This window comes from Nicotiana tabacum, chromosome 22, assembly GCF_000715075.1.
Source record: "Nicotiana tabacum cultivar K326 chromosome 22, ASM71507v2, whole genome shotgun sequence".
Taxonomy (NCBI): domain Eukaryota; kingdom Viridiplantae; phylum Streptophyta; class Magnoliopsida; order Solanales; family Solanaceae; genus Nicotiana; species Nicotiana tabacum.
Window position 1 is genome coordinate 101,653,682 of NC_134101.1, and position 10,779 is coordinate 101,664,460.

Sequence of the window (10,779 nt, forward strand, 5' to 3'; positions counted from 1 at the left end):
TAGGGTGGAAGTTTAGTAGGTAGTCATGCGTTTCCCTTTATCTTCTCTAGTTTGATAGTATTAGTGCTAGTACGGTATCCTTTTTTTCCTTAGTTTGCTATATTCACATGTCTTGTTCCATTATTACTTGCCATCAGTAAGTCCATAGTTTGCTAGAAGTACTTTTTTCATATTCTCATTTGCTGCATTGGATTTAGTTTTCTAAATATATTATCTTGCTATTACTTGTTATATGTGCCCCTTTCGCATTCTCTGTTGCTATCTTCGATTTAGTTTTCTAATTATTTGTCTTGCTATTACTTGCTATTAGGGTTTCCTTCACCTTCTTTAGCCGAGGGTCTATCGGAAATAGTCTCTCTGCCCCTCCAGGGTAGGGGTAAGGCTGCGTACATCCTACCCTCCCCGGACCCCACTTGTGGGATTATACTGGGTGGTTGTTGTTATTGTTGTTTCTTCACATAAATATGATAGTGATGTAAACATATGGCATGCTATACTTGCTCATATTGGCCAACAAATAATGAAAAGGTTAGAAAGACAATATCTGCTTTCTAGTATTGTACATGTGGAATTGTCCCCTAGTGAAAGTTGTATAGTAGGAAAATTTGCAAGAAAACTTTTTGGTAAGGGGACTAGAGCTGAATATCCTTTACAATTAGTCCATTCTGCTATCTATGGGCCTATAAATGTTAAGGTTAGGCATGAAGCAAGTTATTTCATTATATTTATTTATAAATTTACCCATTTTAGTTATGTCGATATAATTTCCCAAAAATCAGAAGCAATAAGTTGTTTTAAATGTTATATGAGCTTAGTGCAAAATCAATTAGACAAGATAAAAGTTCTTCAAATTAACTGTGGTCATGAATACTTATCAACCCACTTTAATGGCTTGTGTGATGAAAATGGAATAGTTCATCAGTTGACTATCCCAAATACTCCAAAACAAAATGGTGTTGCAGAGAGAAGAAACATAACATTCCTAAAAATGGTTAGGTTAATGATGGAACAAGTTAACCTCCTAATTAGTTATTGGGGTGATGCATTGTTGACTGCCACCTATGTACTTAATTGAGTGCCTACAAAATCAATTACTATCACTCCATATGAATTATGGACTGAAAGACAACCCGACCTGAGTGTATTAAGACCTTGGCATTGTACTGCCTATACACATTGTAACAACCCGACCAATCATTTTAATTTATAGAATCACATCTCCCCTATTTATGACTTCCCAAATGTGCTTTTACTACTTTACGACTTTCGGGGATGGTTGGTTTGATTTTGGAAGCGTTCAAGTTGAATTCGGAACATTAGTTCCATAATAGTCGCATAAGGTAACCAAATTTGACTTGACTCAATGCCTTGAGTAAACAACCTCAAAATCAGGATTTGAAGGTTCCAATAGGTTCGTATGATGATTTTTGACTTCGACGCATGTTCGTATTGAGTTTCGGGTGGGCCAGGGCATATGATGATTTTAGAATTTCCTAAGTTTGACTTGAAGTGAATTTTGGTGTTATCGATATTTGTTTAGGATTTCGAGCCTTGTAATAGGTTTGTATTGTGATATGACTTGTGCGTAAAATTTGGCATTATTCCTAGTTGTCTAAGTATGTTTCAACGCATTCAGAGTTGGTTGAAATGAGTTTGAATCTTAGAAGTTGATTAATTAGGTTTTGAGGCTCGATTTTTGATCCCGACATTGTTTAATGTGATCTGAGGCTTCTATTATGTCCGCAATATGTTTACAGACTTATTGATGCATTTTGAAGGGGTCTCGGGTGACTTAGGTGTGTTTCGGACCACCCAAAGCATGTTTGAACTTGGCTGAAATTGCTAGTGTGCTTTGCGATCACACGATCGCGAAGGAAGCTGAAAAAGGGCCCCATATTTTACTCTTCGCAATCGTGTGATCGCTAAGGAGGCTGAGGAAGGCCCCAATATTTTACTCTTCACGAACGCGAGGAGGCAAACACGAATGCGGAGAAGCACATGGTCCTTCATTCTGAATGCGTAGGCTTGAACGCGAACACGAAGAAAGGCTGGGAGTGGGATGGGCTGAGAGGCAGAAGGCCTTCGCGAACGCAACTATTGGAACGCAAACGCGAAGGGCAGGGTCAGGTGGGCATCGCGAATGCGACCACGAGATAGAAAACACGCAGGGTACCTATGCAACTGGAAAAAGTTGACTTTCGCGATCGCGAGGCTTTTTTCTCGATCGCGAAGAAGAGCGGACCTGGGCAGATTTAATTTTAATATGGGATTTGTATCATTTTAATTCATTTTCACTTGGGTTGGACGGTTTTGAGAGCTCTTTTGAATGGATTTTCATCAAGCATCACAAGGTAAGTGAATTCTACCCATTTTTGAGTTAAATACATGGATTATTTGTATATTTTAATATGGTAATTAGTGAAAATTGTGGGATTTCTTTGGAAACCTATGATTTGGTAAAAATAGAATTTGACCACAAAATTAATTATGGAATTGGAAATAAATTATATATTTAAGTTTGTGAGGTCATGGGTAACATTTATCTTGGAAAATTTTTAGAATTCGGGCACGTAGGCCTGGGGGTGACATTTATGGACTTTCCGAATTTAGTTGAGAAGGTAGTTTAGTAGTTAAATTATGCACTTTTTAGCTTATATTGAATAGTTTATACGACTTTTGATTAGTTTCGTATTTCTCGGCGTCATTTGAGAAGTTCTAGTGAGGTTAAACAGATTGATAGTGAACTTGGAAGAGAAGTAAGTCTCTTGCCTAACCATGTAAGAAGGAATTTATCCCCGTAGGTGTATTAATTTTTGTGTGCTACTTGTTGTTGGAAGCTACATATGCACGAGGTGACGAGAGTCTGTACGTAGCTATATTTATGTTATGTCCGGTAGACTTATATTCACATCATGCCGTAATTGTGCTATTTGTATTTACCCTGCATACTTGATTTCCTTAATTTATGACTGAGATTTAGGTTAGAATAAAAATATTGATTGAGCCTCTTACTTTGGAATATTGTGAAATACTTGTTGAGCGATAGATCCGTGTCATCTCGACTCACATGTACTTCCGCGAGCGATGTAGTTTTTCTACTCTTATGGGATCGAGCCATTCGCCTTGACAGTGTTGTAAATTAATCTTATGGTATTGGGCCTTTGGCCTCTGAAGTATGTTAACACTATTCTTATGGGATCAGGTCGTTCTCCACGGCAGGACTGAGTTTCATTTTTTCTTATGGGATCGAGCCGTTCAAGCATATACGCAACCACAGTGGAGAGTTTGCCAAGTGATAAGCGGCCCTAAAATTTTGGTGGGTTCAGTGGCGCCCTGCTTGGGGGCAGAGGCCAGTTCATGAGGGGCCCGTCTAGCTAGCCCATGTATTCAGCACCACCGCCTACTCGGAGTGCTCCAGCCCCGCCCTACATCAGTGTTATTCCAGAGAGTACTTATCATGCGCCAGCTATTTAGGGTTCTTTCAGTAAGTATTCAGGACATCAGGTTCAGACTTTGGGTTAGCAGTTCACCACTCTGAGGTGTCATTTTGAGTGCGGGGAGTTAGGCCATATGAAGAGGTTTTGTCCCAGAATTCAGGGCAAGGCAGTGTAGGAGGACCATTGACCCATGATTACCGCGCCAACTACCAAAATGCCCGCCCGCCCGGCCAAAGGCGAAGGGTAGGTGGGTAGGGGTCGCCCTAGAGGTAGAGAACATTTAAGTGGTGCTCCGGCTAGATTCTATGCTTTCCCAGCCAGGCCAGAGGCAGTCGCCTCTAATGGAGTGATCATATGTACTATTTTTGTTTTCCGTAGGGATGCTTCGGTACTATCTGATCTAGGGTCTACTTATTCCTATGTCTCTTCTCTATTTTCTCCTTATCTAGATGTGTCTCGCAAGTCCTTAGGTGTTCCTGTATATGTGTCCATGCCAATAGGTGATTCTGTTGTTGTGGTCTACCGGTCCTGTATAGCATATTTATGTGGTTATGAGACCAGAGTGGATCTCCTATTACTCGATATGGTTGATTTCAATGTTATCCTTGGCATTTCTTGTTGTACAAACTCCATGTCTAGTTTATGTATTTTATTACTATTTTACCACTAGTAAGTGCCAATTTAACCCCTCGTCACTACTTCTTCGAGGTTAGACTAGATAATTATTGGGTACACATTATTTTACGTACTCATGCTACACTTCTGCACTGAATGTGCATGTACTGAGACAGGTACTTCTAGTGCTCACGCGCGTCGACAGACTTTAACAGAGACTTAGTGGTGAGTTTCTTGACTTGATGCGATCTACGGCACGAGAGTCTCCCTATAACTTGTTTACAGTTTCTGTCTATTTTACTTCGGATATTAGTTGTAGTAGTTTTGTATATTATCTAGATTGCTCATGCACTTGTGGTGTCAGGTTTTGGGGGCTTCTAACATTTATGCAATATTGTACTCAGTATTACTATCACTATGGTTTATGTATTATTCAGACTTGATATTTTTGGGAAGGAAGTATGTACAGTTGCATGAGATTTTACTTTTATTCGGTGTATTTAAGTAAAATTTCTGTTTTTAAGAGTTAAAAAGATATAATTGAATTGGAGGTTTAAATGTGGCTAGCCTAACGACGGCGTTAGGCACCATCGCGACCTATTATAGGTTTTGGGTCGTGATACACATGATTTCTCTCATAAATATAGCAAATTGGGCCCAAGGGGAAAGAAAATTATCTTTATAAGATATTATTAAACCTCAAAGGGTTATGTGTTGATAGGTTAGTAAGAAAATAATAGTGTAAATGAGTATGAATCACAAGATGTCACATTCTTAGAAAATGAGTTTCCTTAGAAGGGAGAGATAAGTCAAGACCTATACTTGTTTGAGATAATGGATCAAGACGTACAAGGATCACTTCATTTGAGTTGGATAATTTTAGCATATAATGAATTAGTTTCTCATCAACGACCTCCTTCATCATCAGAAGAGAATGAAAGTACTCCTTCTACATTCAGTGGAAGTGACCAAATAGATCTTGTTCCAAGTGTGAGTGAGATGCTCACAGATGTTGTTCCAAGTGGGAGCAAGATGAATGTACTTGATCCGAGTGGGAGAAACATTGATCCAAATATAAACTATGATGGCTCACAAATAAGACGTGGTTCTCGTAAAAAGATTCCCTGTCGACAATTTGATGTTGAAGGCCGTGAACTATTTATGATGCTCTTACAAGAAGACAACGAGCCAAAAAATGTAAAAGAGGCTCTCTCATGCCCTTCTAAGGATAAATGGACAAAAGCAATAGAAGATGAACTGGAGTCTATCAGACTCAACAAAGTTTGGGAACTAGTTGACCTCCCTGAAGGATGCAAAGCAACATGGAGCAAATGGGTTCTCAAAATGAAGCTCAAGGCTAATGGCAAAGTTGAGAGATATAAGGCTCGATTGGTGGCAGAAGGGTATACACAGCAGAAAGGAATAGACTACGAAGAGATTTTCTTGTCTGTTGTGCGATTTCCCTCTGTTCAACTGGGTCTTGCTATTGTTGCAAGCATAGATCTTGAATTACATCAGATGGATGTAAAAACTGTCTTTCTCAATGGAGAACTAGAAGAAGGAATCTATATGTAACAACCTGAGTGTTTCATTGAAAAGGGACACGAACAAAAGTTTTGTAGATTTTTGAACTCTATTTATGGCCTCAAACAATCTTTAAAGTAACGTTATATATGCTTTCAGAATGTTGTTATATCCAATGATTTTACCATGATGGATGAAGATCATTACATTTATACCAAGAGATGAAGGAACAATCTTGTGATTTTAACATTATATGTAGATGACATACTTATAATTGGAAATGATAAGGAGTTTATCACCGAGATAAAGTCATGGTTGTCATCCCAATTTGAGATTAAAGACATGGCTAAAGCTACGCATATTCTTAGAGTTAAGATTTTAAGAGAGCATCCAAAGACACTATTGTATCTCTCACAAGAAAATTACATTAGAAAAGTTCTTGAACGATTCAATATGCAAAATAGTAGCCCAATTGACACTCCTATCAGTAAAGGCCATGCCTTGGGAAGTAAGATGTGTTCTAAGACTCCTGAAGAGACAGAATGTCACGACCCCAAACTCCTACCAGAGATAGTCGTGATGGCACCTAGTCTTTAAGATTAGGTAAGGTTAACGAACAAGAGAATCGGCCAAAAACAACTACTAAGATTAAATAATGATAGTAAGTCTCATATTACATCAATGATGAATAACAATTACAATATTCCCAAAACCGGTTAAAACTTAGTCATAAGCACTGAAAAAAGCGCACTAGTAGTCTCTAAATATAATTTTGTTTAAGATAAAGATAAATAATAGTAAAGCAATAGAAGAAGGTGAATTCAAGGCCGGCGAGCGTAAAGGCAGGTATACCTTGAAGTCACCGTAGCAAAACTCCAACGGCTAGCTAACGGCTGACACACTCAGAGGTACCTGAATCTGCACAAAAATGTGCAGGAACGTAGTATGAGTACACCATAGCGGTACCCGGTAAGTATCAAGCCTAATCTCGGTAGAGTAGTAACAAGACTAGTTCAAGACACTTGCTAAACATAGAAACCTGTGCAATATATAACGTAAAGCTACAATGAAAAGAACGTCAATGTAAGGCTAACAATGGAAAGATTATTAATTTACGACCAACAATGAAATAATAGAAGCACAAATGGTAGCAAGAAGTAAACGGGTAATAAAGCAGCAACATAATCAGAACACAAATGAAATATGAATGAACTCAAATAAGGAAATCAGATGACAACTTAAATAATCAAATCGTTCCTAACGCATGGACATACAACAAGAATTACCCCGAGGCAACCTTGTAACCACAAATCATGAGTCAAAATTTTCAAATCTTACACGTTCTGGCACCTCGTGCCTACAATAACAATCACCTTCATACGGCAACACCCACGTGCTACCATATACGTTGTATCTGTGTCAAATATCAATTAAAACGTTTGAGAGATATATTTAAGCACAATAAAGCATGATAACAAACTTGAATAGAGTAAGGCGTCAAATATTATAATGAGTTTATTTTAGAAGTCAAATAAAGTAAAATAAAGTATAATTTATACAAAATAGAGTATCAGATGGGCTTAGTTTAGAAATAAATAAAATAAAGTACAACGTCTCCTATTCATAGATCTGCGCCCGCCTTTATATAGTTGGATACAAAATTATCTATTTTTGAAACAGGAATTAAAGTAGTAAATCTTTTAGCCCCTTATCGCCGTGGAGGAAAAATCGGACTATTCGGGGGAGCTGGAGTGGGTAAAACAGTATTTGTTATCGAATTGATTAACAATATTGCTAAAGCTCACGGGGGCGTATCCGTATTTGGCAGAGTGGGTGAACGTACTCGGTAAGGAAATGATCTTTACATGGAAATGAAAGAATCTGGAGTAATTAATGAAGAAAATATTGCAGAATCAAAAGTATCCCTAGTTTACGGTCAGATGAATGAACCGTCGGGAGCTCGTATGAGAGTTGGTTTGACTGCCCTAACTATGGCGGAATATTTCTGAGATGTTAATGAACAAGACGTACTTCTTTTTGTTGACAATATCTTCCGTTTCGTCCAAGCAGGATCCGAAGTATCGGCCTTATTGGGTAGAATGCCTTCTGCTGTGGGTTATCAACTCACCCTGAGTACCGAAATGGGTTCTTTACAAGAAAGAATTACTTCTACCAAAGAAGGGTCCATAACCTCTATTCAAGCAGTTTATATACCCACAGACGATTTGACCGACCCTGCTCCTACTACGACATTTGCACATTTAGATGATACTACCGTACTATCAAGAGGATTGGCTGCCAAATGTATTTATCCAGCAGTAGATCCTTTAGATTCAACGTCAACCATGCTTCAACCTCGGATCGTTGGTGAGGAACATTACGAAACCGCCCAAAGAGTTAAGCAAAGTTTACAATGTTACAATGAACTTCAGGACATTATAGCTATCCTTGGATTGGACGAATTATCCGAAGAGGATCATTTACTCGTAGCAAAAGCGCGAAAAATTGAGCGTTTCTTATCACAACCCTTTTTTGTAGCAGAAGTATTTACCGGTCCTCCAGGGAAATATATTGGTCTAGCAGAAACAATTCGAGGATTTCAATTGATCCTTTCCGGAGAATTAGATGGTATTCCTGAACAGGCCTTTTATTTGGTAGGTAATATCGATGAAACTACCGCAAAGGCCATGAACTTAGAAATATAGAGAAATTTGAAGAAATAACCTTAAATCTTAGTGTACTGACCCCTAATCGAATTGTTTGGGATTCAGAAGTGGAAGAAATTGTTTTATCTACTAATAGCGGTCAAATTGGCATATTACCAAATCACGCCCCTATTGCCACAACTGTAGATATAGGGATTTTGAGAATAGTTTTTAAACAAAATAAAAATCAGTTAAATTAATGAATTAATATATAATTTGTTAAAGTAAAACGTGATAACAATTATATGTAAAGTAAACATCAAATAGGATTATGAGTATAATTTTGGAACCCAATTAAAGTAAAAATGTGATAACCATTTGATATAGTAAAACACCGAGTGAGATAACGAGTTATATCTTAAGAGACACATAGAATAAGGCATGTTAATAATCCCTTTATTTAAAAATGTTATGTTACCAACTACTTAACATAAATTCATCTTGACAACCAATTTACCAAGTAATAACGGAGGCACATGTTAGCTTGTTAAATCAACACAACAAACTACGTAGAATGCATGACTAACACAAGAAGCCACAATTATTCCAACACCAAGATAACAACGAAGAGCCAAATACAACCAAAATACAAATGAATGACTGAAGGAAGATCAATAACTGTTCAAGTCAACAAGTCGTTCCAGCATAGAATGTAAGATAATAATCACATCGAGGTACCACACCTCATATTCACATTTAACAAATCACAATCACAATATTTTCTTATACCGCCGCGCCAGCCTTACATTTAGATATTTTTTAAAACATTTTTTCCGAAATAGCTACATGCGCTTTGGCCGCCTTATACCGCCGCATGGCTTCAAATAATTCCCTTACTAGTAACACATACATAAATCCCACCTTATGTCGCAACATACACATTAACCCTTATCCTTATACCGCCGCATGAACAATAATATCAGAACGCAATAATAACTTGCACCACAATGCTCATATGCCACAACTTGCTAAAAATTAACAATATCAATGTTACCACAAAATATACCCCACGGCTCAACCACAATATGAAAGAAATCCCAAAAATAACAAAATAAATTGAGAAACACTTAACAAGGAAAGATATCTCAACAATCAGCAACTTTAACCTCAATGTGATAGTGGCTTTCACATCTTCTACATAAATAACCCAACAAGAAGATATTCTAACGAAGCAACAACTTCAAGTAAGAGTAATTCAAAAATAAGAGAGATAATAGAGATAACAACTTCAAGTGAAGCATGTACGAGCAAACATAACAATAAAAGGTAGAAAAAATGCTAACAACATCAAATAGAGCATGTGAGAGTAAAGTTAATAATGAAAGATATAACATGTTATGACAAATTCAATTAAATGCATGGAAGAAGTCCAAACGTCTAAACCGGTCAAAATACCACATATAGCCCGTGTATACACTCGTCACCTCGTGTACACGTTTTCCACATAATACAAAGAAGACAATCAACCCAAATCCTAATGGATAATTCCCTCACACAAAGTTAAACAATATACTTACCTCAACTATGCCAAATCAACCCTTGAAAATAGTTTTTTCCCTAAAATTCGCCTCCACGCGGCTCACATTTAACCAAAAATGGCTTAATATCATCAAACAATTCAAGGAAAATCAATTACGATAGATAAAGCTAAGATCTTTACGCAATTCTCCAAAAGTCAATCCTGGGCCTACCTTGTCAAGACCCAGGTCAAAGGGCAGATTCTGACTACCCATAACCCCACGACTCTATATATGGGTTTTGTTTTCAAATCTGAGTCCAAATCGACTCTCAAAATCCAAATTTTTGTTTTTAAAAACATTGGAAAAAATCCCCCAATATCCTCTTTGATTTTCATAAATTTGATGTTAAATCTAATATATAATCATGAAATATTAGAATCACTTACCCAATGATTGTGTGTAAAAATCCCCTCTCCAAATCACCTCACCGAGTTTAGGGTTCAAAAATATGAAAAAAAATAAGACTAAGTCCCAAAATACAAAACTTATAACCAGCTTCAGATGTTACATTTGCAATTTAAGGTTCGCAAATGCAATCATAACAAATGCGATAGAGGCGTCGCAAATGCAAAGCCTGACCCAACCATGTTTTTATCATAAATGCGATAAGTAGTCCACAAATGCGAACCCAACAGCAATTGCAAATGTGATGCTTTTCCTTGCAAATGGAGGTCCCTTCTCAGTATCCCTGATTTTCAATTGTGACTAAAACTCCACAAATGCAATGGTCGCATTTGCAACATTTTCATCGCAAATGCAATGACACTAGAACCAACACACAAAGTTTAGCAAAACAAATTTGAAACTCACCCGAGCTCGAAGCTCCGCTCCAAACATTCACACAAGTCTAAAAATATCATACGAACTCGATCACGTGGTCAAGACACCAAAATAATATCTAGAACCACAAATCGAACATCAAAATGCATGAATTTCAAAAAAAAAAGTCAAGAACCTCTAGCATTGCAACCAAGCGTC